Genomic DNA, 11,787 nt, shown 5'->3' with positions numbered 1-11,787 from the left:
GAAAGTGCTTCCGAACTCAGGTGCTAGAAGCGAGAATGCAGATTTCTAGTTTATAGCAGAGACACGGGGAGGAAAGTTGAAGTGGAGGAAAGTTTAGAGGTTTAGAGTCCAAGACCTAGAAAAAATCAAAGTGGTTCCAATGGTAAACAAGAAGTTTAGGATGCAGTGCTGTAGGGTTCTTGTGTCTGTACTAGAAAGTCCCAGGGACAAATTGTTGCCAATTAACACCTTTAACTGGGAGGATCAATTCCTGTTTTGCTTGTACCAGAGTGTGGGGACAGAGGGGGTTTCCAAGGGCAATCTTGGTCCATGTAGGGCTGAGGCTCTGCAGGCTGCTCCAGCCCCTCTGGGTGCTCAGGAACAGGGGTTGCAGTGCACCCTCATTAGCCCTGGGGCTGCCCAGGGAAGAGCCATGGCTGAGGCTCTGCAGGAGCAGGCTCCAACATGGGATCCCATGGGGCAGGACACGCTGGGATTTGCCCCTGCAGCTACCAAGTGTGTCCAGAGAAACTGCAGGCAGAGGGTGACCTCAGCCAGTGGGACCCCTCTGTGCACAGGGACCCTCACTCCTGGAGTGGCGGTGCCAGCTCCTCCAGGGACCTCCAGACCTGGAAACCTGGAGCAAGTGGAAACCACAACTTTGCAAATGCTGCCTGTGCCCAAAGTAAATGCAAAGAGAACTGGGATGTGAAAAAGAAAATTTGTTTATTTCCAGAAGAACAGCAACAATACAGAACACTTTTACAATGTAAGAATATTTGTAACAACAACAATCCATGGAACGTATATACATAAGAACCTATCTAGTAAAAATATATGAAATGTATTTACAGAAGACAAAAAAAAGTCCTAAATCCTATTCCTGAAGAGAAAAAACTGTAAAACCTATGTACAAAAGGGTGGCATTCCTGTCGGGAATGTCCATCAGTCCTGGACGAAAAGCAAGTGTTCTGTGGTCACTCCAATCAGGCACAGAGGGCTCTTCCATGTGCCCCCAGGCTGGCACATGCTGGCACAGCAGGACTTTGCTGCCAGAGCTGAGCCTGGCTGGGTCTGGGATGGAGCTCGTGTGGCCCAGAGCGAGCGCAGGACAGGCTGCGGATGGCACCAGACTCCAGCACACGGGGTGCCACGTCCCTGAGCAGGGACCAGCCCAGCTCCAGCCTGGCAGCAGGGGACCCACTCTGCCTGTGGGGACCACATGCCTGTCCTGCTGCTGGAATTGGTCTTCATGCCAAGATCATAGGCTCTTCCTCATCTTTTTCATCAATGTCCATGTCTTCAATGTACTCTTCCATTTCCACTTCCATCTCCTCTTCCACATCTATATCCACCTCCATCTCTTCCTCTCCAGTGTCTTCCTCCATCTCCACATCCTCCTTTGTATAAGCCTGGATATCCACCTCCATCTTTTCCTCTCCAGTGTCTTCCTCCATCTCCACATCCTCCTTTATATAAGTCTGGATATCCACGTCCATCTCTTCCTCTCTGTCTGTGACAGCCTGCAGAGGTGCCAAAACCTCAGAGTGGAGTCCCTGTCCCACACCATCCCACAGAGCTCCACCCCACCTGGGCAGCTGGCGGTGTCCCCCTCCATGGAATGGCACCATACCTTCCTCAGGACAAACGTGAGCATCCTGCAGTGATGGGTGACAAAATCCAGGCACTAGGGAGCTCTCAGGACTGATGGAGGGAGCAGGTGACAAGAAGGGTGGCAGGGGTGGACAGGAGCAGAGTGCAGCGTGGGCTGACACAAGGGCCAGTGGCTGAGTTGTGCTCTTTGCTGGGTGCTGGCAGTTCCACCTGGAACGGGGGATGTGACATCACAGTTCCCAGGAGTCCAGGGCCAACTGAAGTGGGCAGCGGGGATCCCTGGATGGTTGGGCTTGGAAGGGACCCTGAAGATCATCTTGTTCCAAGCTGAGCAATCTTCCCCCAGGCCTTGGGGGAGCCCTGTTCCCAAGGATGGGGCACCCACAGCCTCTGTGCCCAGCCTGGGCCGGTGCCTCACCACCCTCAGTGTAAAACAGCAGCTCCCTTAGATCCAGCTTCAATCAGCCTCCTGCACTTGAAAGCCATCCCCCTTGTCCTGTCACCAGAGGCCCTGTTGAACACTCTGTCCCCTTCTTTCCTGTGGGACCCTTCCAGTCCTGCACAGCCACAGTGAGGCCTCCCAGGCTCTTTCCAAGCTGAGCATCCCCAGCCCCAGCTGGACAGCAGTCAATCACATCAGGGGATGTCAAGGCTGAAGGGTAGCAAATAGTATCAGGAACTGAGAGATGGAAGCTTTAGACCCAGGTTTGCCTCTAAATTGTACAAAATTAATAACAGTGGAGGGAAAAGTGGTGGGACACTTGTTCTGTTCTAACTGGTGAATTTTATTTTATTTTTTTCTTCTTTTCTGTCATGCTGACCCAGGTTTTTCTGTTGGAAAGGAAGCTTGGCACAATGTCCACTGTCTTCTCCATTTCCGAAACACCAAGCAGAGTCTGGACAGGCTGATGATGCAGAGTAAAACCTGCAAATATACTGGTGATCCTGAGCCTGGGGGTGCAGCTAAACCCAGGCAAAAGGAATTTCTGGAAAGTTGAACCTGGTTTCCATTTTCTTGAGCTTGGCTATGCCAACTTAACCAGTCATTTATAAAAAAGCAAATAAAAAGCTCAAACCAAAACAGACAAAAACCCCAAATAAACAAACCCACGCAAACCAACCCAACAGATAAAAAACCCCAAATAAAACCAAAGGCAATGAGGAGTTAGTATTAGTTGTGAGGATATCACAGCAGGCAAATGGCTGCTTCCCACAGGATCACCATAAAAAGCCACATCTAACAGCTGCTCCAAAATAGACCCAACAGGAGAAAAATAAAAAGTGATCCATGGCAACTTTGGGGGCAGCTCCACATGAAGGTGAAGGATGAGCCCTGCTACAGATCCAGCATTCCCCACCCTCCAGGCTGCTGTTTGCTCCTGATGAAAGACCCTTGCAGGACTGTGGCCCCTCTCAGTGCAGTGTAAATCATTGCCACAGCTCTCAGCTGAGCCACTGGCATTGCCAGAGCGAGATCCAGGCACCATCCTGAGCATCTGTGGAAGCTCCTGAGCATCTTCATGCTTGGAACCACAAAACACCTCAGGCTCTCCCTGGACTGGCTTTTCAGGGGAGGTTTTCATATCCCTGGGAGATCTGTTCATCCCTCAACACGTCTGACTTTGTGTACAATGATGCATTTGGGTTCCTCCCTTGCTCCTGTGTGCCAGTGAGAAACCATCCATGTGAATGGAGGATGTTGTGACCAGGAACATTTGTTCCTGGATTGCCATTTTGCTTCACTGTCACTCAGCTGAACATTGTCCTTATCTGCGGTAACCGTGACTTTAAAAATCCCGCCTGCGCCGCCGTTCCCGCCTGCCAGCCGACGGAGCGGGGATGGTGCGCAGTTTCACGGCTCGGTGTGCGGGAGCCGCTCTGTCGTCAGGGACGCGCTGGATCGGCGTTCAGCTCTGCCAGAGGCGGACAAAAAGGCACGGCACCTGTAATAAGTAGCAATACGTTTGTTCATTAATTTAATAAATAGCTAAATAATTATACAATATCAAAGCAATATCTAAATAGCTAAAACTGCTTGATTTTTAAATGTATAGCCACATATGGTTCACGTATGGTTGCTTGGCTTGCAGGAATCGTATAGTGCTGTGGGAGTTCCATGGTAAAGAAAAGTTCACCTAAGAGGTCACAGAGGAGAGCTGTAATAACAATCCCTAAACTCACAAGAATTGCTTAGGCTTGCAGGAATCGTATAGTGTTCTGAAAATTCCACTCTATAGGTATGCCTTAGAAGGAAAAGTTCACTCGGAGGTTAAAAGAGGAAGACTTGGAGCCTTCATCCCACGACCACAAGAAGGCAGAAAAAGACCCCCTAGCAACTGAACGAGCAAGCGCAAGACAGACCACGTCATCCCTGGACCCGGGAGAAAAAGACAATAAAAGGTGAACTTCGGGGATAGGAACGGTGCGAGCCTAGAGGAGCGGAGACTCCCGGCCGCCCAGCGCTGAACTTTGCTTATTCTTGCTTGCATAATAATAATAATACATTTATAATTGTATGATCCTTGAATCCAGTGAATTCATTTATCACCCTTCCTTCCTTCCTTCCTTCCTTCCTTCCTTCCTTCCTTCCTGCCTTCCTGCCTTCCTGCCTTCCTGCCTTCCTTCCTGCCTTCCTTCCTGCCTTCCTTTCCTTCTTCCTCCATCTTTTAAGTGATGTTGCCATTTTTAGATTAGAGTAAAAACTCACTGTCTAACATAGGTGATAAGTACTGAGAAGTTATTGTAAATAGTGTACACGTAGTTTTTAGTATAAAAAGATAACACCACACAGTTCCCCATGGTCCCTCACAGGCCCCTCATGGCTCCCTCACAGTTGCCCAAGACCCCTCACAGCCCCTCACTGTGGGTGCCATGGGACAGAGAGAGAAACAGCAAGTGTTTCTCACAGCAGCTTGTGAGAATTATTAGCAAGTTGTAAGAATGTGAGAACTTCAGTATAAACAATCTGCAAGTGGTGTTCTTCTGCTTCATCTTTCTCTTCTTCTCAAGGACGGTGTCTAAAGAATGTTTTTGTTAACGAGCCAATCAAACAGAATATATCGTATGACTCTATAAAAACCGCACGGTTCTCTTGAATTAAACCTTCTTTTAGTCTTTCTGCAATACTGCCTCCTGCCTGTTCCTGTGTCATTCTGGGCGCAAGAGTGACACCTCACGGCCCTTCATGGCCCCTCATGGCCCCTCACAGCTCAAGGCTCCTCACGGCCCCTGAGCCGCCTCCGGCCCCGCCACTGGCGCCGCTCTTTGCTGCTGGCCAATGGCGGCCCGAGTCTGCAGTGACGTCACCGCTCGCCGGGCAGAGGAAGGCCTGGGGCTGAGGTGCCCCGGGCTGGCCGGAAATGGGGTCCGGGGGTCCCCGGGCTCATGGAAACGGGGGATCCAGGGGCTGAGAGAGGAGGATACCTGGGAAAGGGGGTGCAGGGGTTGTCGGGGCAGGATAAGGGGGTGCAGGGGGTCCTGCAGCAGGGGAAGGAGATGCGAAGGGTCCCAGTGCCCAGGAATGGGCATTCAAGGGGGTCCCCGGGGGGCTCCCCAAAGCCCCTCCCAGGGGGCAGCAGGAGCTGGCTCAGGAGCTCTGGGCAGAGAAAAGGGGGTGACCCCGGCTTGGGGGGGACATGGGGGACTCACCCACGCTCCCGGGGGGACACGACCCCCGGGGACCCCCCCTCACCTTGTCCCGCAGGGGAGGCCGAGCCCCAGCCCAGGCAGCATCTTGGGGGGCGTGCGGGACGGGAGGGACAGGATCCGGGAAAGGGCGGCGGCTGCCGGGTTCCGCGGCCGCCTGGAAACCACGAACGCGGCGGCAGCGTCTGTGACAGCGGCGCGGCCTCAGTCGCCTGAGAACGCGGCCCTGGCTGGTTGTGCGCAGCCTGGGCTCCTGCAGGCGGCTTCACTGGGCGATTCGCCAGGGGAATTGTTCGCGGAGCATTGGCCTCTGCAAAGTTCCTGAGCGTGCAGAGCATTGGCCTCTGCAGAAAGTTCCTGAATTTCCTTTGAAGGTAAAGATTGACTCAAGTTGAACTTTTTGGTTTTGTCTCATCTGCACTCTGAGAGAGAATACCAAAGGGAAATACAGGATGGGATAATGCCCGTCTTCTGGTGCAGCAGTTCAGTGGTCTGCACTGCCACAGACATGTTTTATGAAAAATCCTTTGGGTTTTTTCTCCTGAGAAGCTGAGAGAGCTCAGGAACAAAATGTAAACAATGGTTATCTGCTGCTGTGGAATGCAACAGGTGCATCTGTGATTGGTCTCCTAGAGTTGTTTCTAATTAATGGCCACTCACAGTCAGCTGGCTCGGACTCTCTGTCTGAGACACAAGCTTTTGTTATTCATTCTTCCTTTTTCTATTCTTAGCTAGCCTTCTGATGAAATCTTTTCTTCTATTCTTTTGGTATAATTTTAATAGAATATATATCATAAAATAATAAATCAAGAGTCAGATCCTCATCTCTTCCCTCATCCTAAGACCCCTGTGAACACTACCACAATGCACAGCTGAGTGAATGAACAATATATGCTCTACTGATTGTGCTCTTTTTTTGCACTGAAGAAATGCAACATTTTCTAAATGTACTGGTCTATACTTTTTTTCCCGTCTAGTGGTTGCTTAAAGTGCTGAAAGGTGAATGAGGTCTGTTGAAGTTTCATCAAGTTTCAGTGGGTTGTTATCATCTGGTTATTACAATTATTAGAGAGAGGCCTGTGAATTGAGGTGCAAATGAGACCATATGCCAAAATCAATAGTCTGGATTTTATGTAACAGTAAATGTGAAAAAGAGAGAGAGAAAGGACAAGAAAAAGAAGCGGAGGGGTGGCGGGGGGGGGGGGGGATTGGGGGTTTGGAAGAAGGGGAAGAAGGAGAGTGACAGAGACAGATGAAGTGAAAAACATCACCATTCCATGGATCCCATTGGCATACCATAAAATCCTCTTCTGGTCTTGTCTGTGGTGAGGTCTCGCAAAACGTAAGACTCCAATGGATTCCTGCAGATTTGGGCAAGGTGGGACCTCCCAGGTGCCTCCCTGGGGTGGGGCAAGTTGGTCTCAGTCTATTGCTACTTTGAAATAATATAAAATCTTTAGCATCTGTCTGTCCTTTGAGTCTGCCATCAATTGGCTTCTGGATTTTCAGATCTGTTGTGTTACTTTGCGTGCCCTGCAGTCGTCTGGTGCAAGGCCTCAGGAATGGGTCTGGGGGCACTGTGGAGGTCTTTGATGGGAGGTTTGTGTGCAAACCTGGCCTCAGCAGACGAGTCTGTGGCTGTGACTTGCCCACCTTGAAGCCAGACAGAGCTGATTTTCAGGACAGCTGCTGGGTTTGGCTTTGTTGTGGATAGGTTTTTCTCTGCAGCCTTGTTTACTCCTCCCCAGGCCTGAGCTAATAGGACAATAGTGTCACCTTTGTCTTGTCTCAAGTTCCCTTTGGCAGCTTAACTCACAGTGCCAAGTTCCAGTCCAGAGGCATTTTCAGGGAAGGGTGGGGTTGGGTGGTCGCAGCCTCTTTATACAGTTTTGTCCCAATGGGCAGAAAGTCCTTTCTAACAATTTTTAAGCCATTAGCCATAACATTCCAGTCTCTCCCAAGTCCTGTGAGGAGCAGCTGAGAGAGCAGGGGTGCTTTAGCCAAAAGAAGAGGATATCCACTCTAGCTATTTTAAAGTAATATTTAGGCTGCAGCTTTGTCTGTTCTAACTATTCTTAATGTTCAGATTTTTAGCTCCAGGTTTCAGTATGATCCATCTTTGAATTGCACAAGGCAGCCCTACAGTTCAAATAAAGTCCAACTAGAGGCCTAACATACTAGCTACTTACACCAAACAAGCACTTAGCTACTTTCAAATCATAGGAAATGTTTAGCACCAGTATATGCCTTGAATCTGCCATGAATTGGGTTCTGGATTTTCAGAGTTCCATTGTTGCTTCTTCCAGTTTTGTTGAGGCATTGTCACTCATCTGGGAGATCCTGCCTTCAAAATGGCTTCTGGATTCCCAAAGAAGACCTCGACACCTCGTCTTTTGTCCAGGGAAAGACTGACATCTTTCACTGTAAGTACCCACTGGGCTGTGTTAAGGCTGCAAACTGCCCTGGTGTCCCTGCTCTCCCTGCCCCTGCTTTAGTGCAAGCAAGAAAATGCTTTAAGTAGGTAATAAGCAGAAATATTCTAGTAAAGCTATGAAACGCAAGTAATAAACGACACAATTATGAAGGTTTCTTTTGAGATGAACAGAGAGGGGGAATTGTGGGAATCCACAAAATTAGAGGGTTTTGGGAAAGCTGCAAAAGGCAGGCCTCAGATACAGTAGAACTGTGATTAGAGCTAAGCAGCTGCCATGAGATAGGTCAGCAGAAAAATTATTTAAAAAGTAGGAAAGCAAGGACAAATAGAACAACGGTCTGTGTATTAAGGCTTGTCTAGAATAACTCTCTAAGCTACAGAAAAGTTTATCTAGCAAGATATTAGGAGGGTTAAAGCTTAATAATGGAGCTCTTTGCATTGTGCTTTAAGGCTTACAAGCAGATATTGTATTCAAAATAAGCAAGCATTGTTTTAACCAAAGGTATGAGTGCTTATAGTGGTTGGATGGAACTACTGTCAATGTGCTTTTGCTTTGTGTGATTGCTCAAGAAACTTATAAAGGAAGTTGTAACATTAAGGTCTTGGTCTGCTGCCTGGGATGTGAGCTGGTGGCATCTTCCCATTGTCATAACCATGTAATGAGAGCGATGCTGGAAAATAAAACAGCTCAAGGCAGTTCCACAGCAGCCCTGTCCCGTTTGTGATTTGTAAATAGCCCCCTGCTGGTGTCAAGACCAAGCTGCCCTTGGGCACCTGAGCATGTTGGGCGGGAAGCTCAAACTCTGCCCAAAGCCCTGTGAGACAGGGCTGGTCCCAGCTGGAAGAGCTTCCAAAGCAGCTGTTCTCTCTCAGCTCCTTTGTGGGCACGGATCCAGCCCTGCAGACACAGTGTACAGCAAAGCAAGTTATCTGCTGCAGCACGTCCAGAAGAAAATGTCTCAGCACCTTTGTGTCCCAGATATCTTTTATGAAAAATCCTTTCCTTAGGATTTTTCTTCCTGAGAGGCTGAGAAGCCTCAAGAACAAAATGTAAACAATGATTATCTGCTGCTGTGGAATGCCACAGGTGGATATTTGATTGGCCCATGTTGGATGTTGGTAATTAATGGCCAATCACAGCCCAGCTGGCTCAGACAGAGAGTCCAGGCCAGAAGCCTTTGTTATCATCATTCCTTCCTCTTCTATTCTTAGCTAGCCTTCTGATGAAATCCTTTCTTCTATTCTTTTAGTGTAGTTTTAAAATATTATTTATCACAAAATAATAAATCAAGCCTGCTGAACCATGGAGTGAGATCCTCGTCTCTTCCCTCATCGTAAGCCCCCTGTGAACACCATCACACCTTTGTTCTGCAGGATGGTGGAAATCTTCCTGTACTGGGAATTGTCCCCTGATTTTGGTTTACCATGTGTTGATGGTATCTCTCCCAAAGGAGTTGGCTTCTCTTGAAAGCTCTGGATTGGTAGGAATCTTGAGGGCTGTACAGTTCTTTCCTGCTCCCTGGAGCCAGGGCCACAAATGTCCCTTGGTGTCTGGAGCTCACTTGACTGAAGATGCCCCACTGCTGAGGCTCTGTCCAGGAGATCCCTCTGTTTTCTTCTCTGCAGGGGTCTGTGAGGCCAGAGAGAGAAAACAAATGCTAATTAACAGAGAGAACTACAACTTGGACACATTCCTGTGCTCCTCACAGTTGGTGCAACGTTCCTTTCTTGCCTCTCTTGGACTCACCCAGCAGTGCTATCTCCTTGCTGTGAGTTCTCAGTGCTGTAGAGGGATGGAGTCAGGGCAGTTCTGAGAGCTCCTCCCCATTCTTTGAAAAGGTCACTGCCTCAATCCAATGAACCTAAAGAGGAAAGAAATGCCCAAAGAGCAGAAATCCCCAACCATGTCACATGCAATCACGGAGAAGCTGATGGGACAGAGCCATGTGGTTGGAGTATGTGTATTGCGCTCTGTATTGTTAATTTATTGGTGCTAAGTATTTCAGCAAGCAACTTCCAGGGCTTCCAAGACTGTCCTGGACAATGTGACCACAAATTGTTCACCAGTGCCACTTGTTCAAGAAAAGCCTTTCTGAACAAGCCCAGCTCTGAGGCTCTAGCTGGTTTATTTTTGCCTTTCAGCTGCTTCCCTCAAAGTTCCTGTGGGAGAAGTTTCTCAACATGAAGAAGAAGGCCAGCAGTGGTGGGATTTTTCTACCCAGAATTGGCCCATGTGTAGACCTGGGGAAGACTGGTCCAAAGGTAGCCTTTTCCTGCTCTTCTCCTTTCTGTTTGATGGGAAGTTTGAAGAGGGTGTGTGCTTGTGACAGGCTTGCCTCCAGCAAAATACCTGAGTGTGCAGGTGCTGTTGTCATTGCAAGCTGCTGTTAGAGGTGGGCTGGGAGTCCTGATCTGCACTCAGCCACCACAAATAAGCTCTGCTGAAGCTGCCTAAGTGTAGCTGCCATTGCTGAAAAATGCGGGGAAGGCTGGGGACACAAAGGCACAGCATTGCCATGTGCCATTCTCCTGCTGAAGGAGCCACCTCTTGCTTTGGTGTGGTCACCATCAAATGCTTGGGGTCACAGGATTCCCTCCGGAGTGGCAGTGTTGGCCTTGGAAGGCCAAGGACCTGCAGGAATGACTTCAGCTTTAACAAAACAAATTGCCTTTATGCTTTGGGCTGGAACAATGTGTTGGACCCTGAGGGGGTGTTAGATTTTGCAGGCTGCCAGATGTACAGGGGACTGGCCCTGGGCAGAGGGGAATGGATGGGCTTTATCTGGATCAGTGCCTTCTTGGAGGTGTGTTTGAAACTGCTTTTCTGGCAGGACTGGCTGAGTAGAAAGCACAGTCCCAACAGGTAGATGACTGAGGTGAGCTGTTGTTATGAATGAGGTCCCTATATGTCTAATTTAATAAACCAACATTAGAATTGAGCAGCAATTTTAATTGAGCAGCAATTTTATATGAAATCATGCAATCAAATAGAATCAAGCAGATCCAAAATAATTTGGCAGTGGTTTGGATAAAGCATAAGCAAAACCAGTCAGGATCCAGGGGGGTTTTCTCACCCTGCCTCCCATTCAAAAGATAAAGAATCCAAAGACAACTTCTAGACTGGATGCTAATACATATTCATCAATAATTTTCTGTCAATCGCCTCCTAATTTTGATTCTTGAAATCTATGTCACTGTACTGCACAGTGCATGCTCTGCTTGCTTCTAAGGGGTCTTTTGGCTTTTGGTGGTTGCTTCCCACGAAGGCTTCTCCTCATCATCACTGTCCTTTGAACAACCCCACAAGCTGCACATGCACCCCAAGTCTTGTGTTACAGAAGCCAGCATTATATTCCAAAAAGAAGCCTTATTATTTCATACATACCTGGAATCATCCCAATTTTGTCCATGTCAAAGCTGATTCTTTAATTATCCTGAGGCCTATTGCCTTTTGGGATGTGACTTATCTCAAACTACATCCTGCATCCTGTTTTCTCATGAACATCTGAAAACGTCTGTTTTGTGACACTAATTCCATATCCTTTTCCTCTCTTACTTTTTAACAAATATTTTCTAAAATATTTAAGATATAGTTACAAGTGTTAGCATGAATGAGATTAATCTATCACACTGTTGAGCAAGGAATTGGCAGCAAGAGCCATGTAAGACACTGGTTAAGGATTGCCCAGACAGAGCCGGGGAGAGTTTTCTCCCAGCAATGCCTCTGCTCCAGAATCATTTGCTGTTGTTTTGGGCCCGTGGGTCCGCCTCGGCAGCGGCGGTGGTCCCCGGCCAGCGTTGTTGAAGCCGTCGCCCTTCCTCGGCCTTAAGCCAGGGACCCGCGTTGTGGCAGGCAGAATTTTTTTGCCTAGTTTTTTTTTTTTTACAGGCCCGGCACCCGACGGAGAGCCCCCCCGGACTGGTCCTGGGCGAGGCGGTGGCGCGTCGCCTACCTTGGTCGTGGTCGGATCGACTGAGCCGCTTCTGCCGGGCGGGGCCGGCTTTACCGCGCCAGGTCCGTTGCTTTTTGTTGAGGCGGGCGGAGTTGGGGGGCGCCCGCCAGGCCTCTGCGGGCCTTTTTATATTTCTCTCGCGGCCTAAGCCGCAGCACCGAG

Source organism: Agelaius phoeniceus, chromosome 7 (assembly GCF_051311805.1).
Source record: "Agelaius phoeniceus isolate bAgePho1 chromosome 7, bAgePho1.hap1, whole genome shotgun sequence".
In the NCBI taxonomy this organism is placed as follows: domain Eukaryota; kingdom Metazoa; phylum Chordata; class Aves; order Passeriformes; family Icteridae; genus Agelaius; species Agelaius phoeniceus.
The sequence above is the reverse complement of the archived record's forward strand: the minus strand, read 5'-3'. Positions refer to the sequence as shown.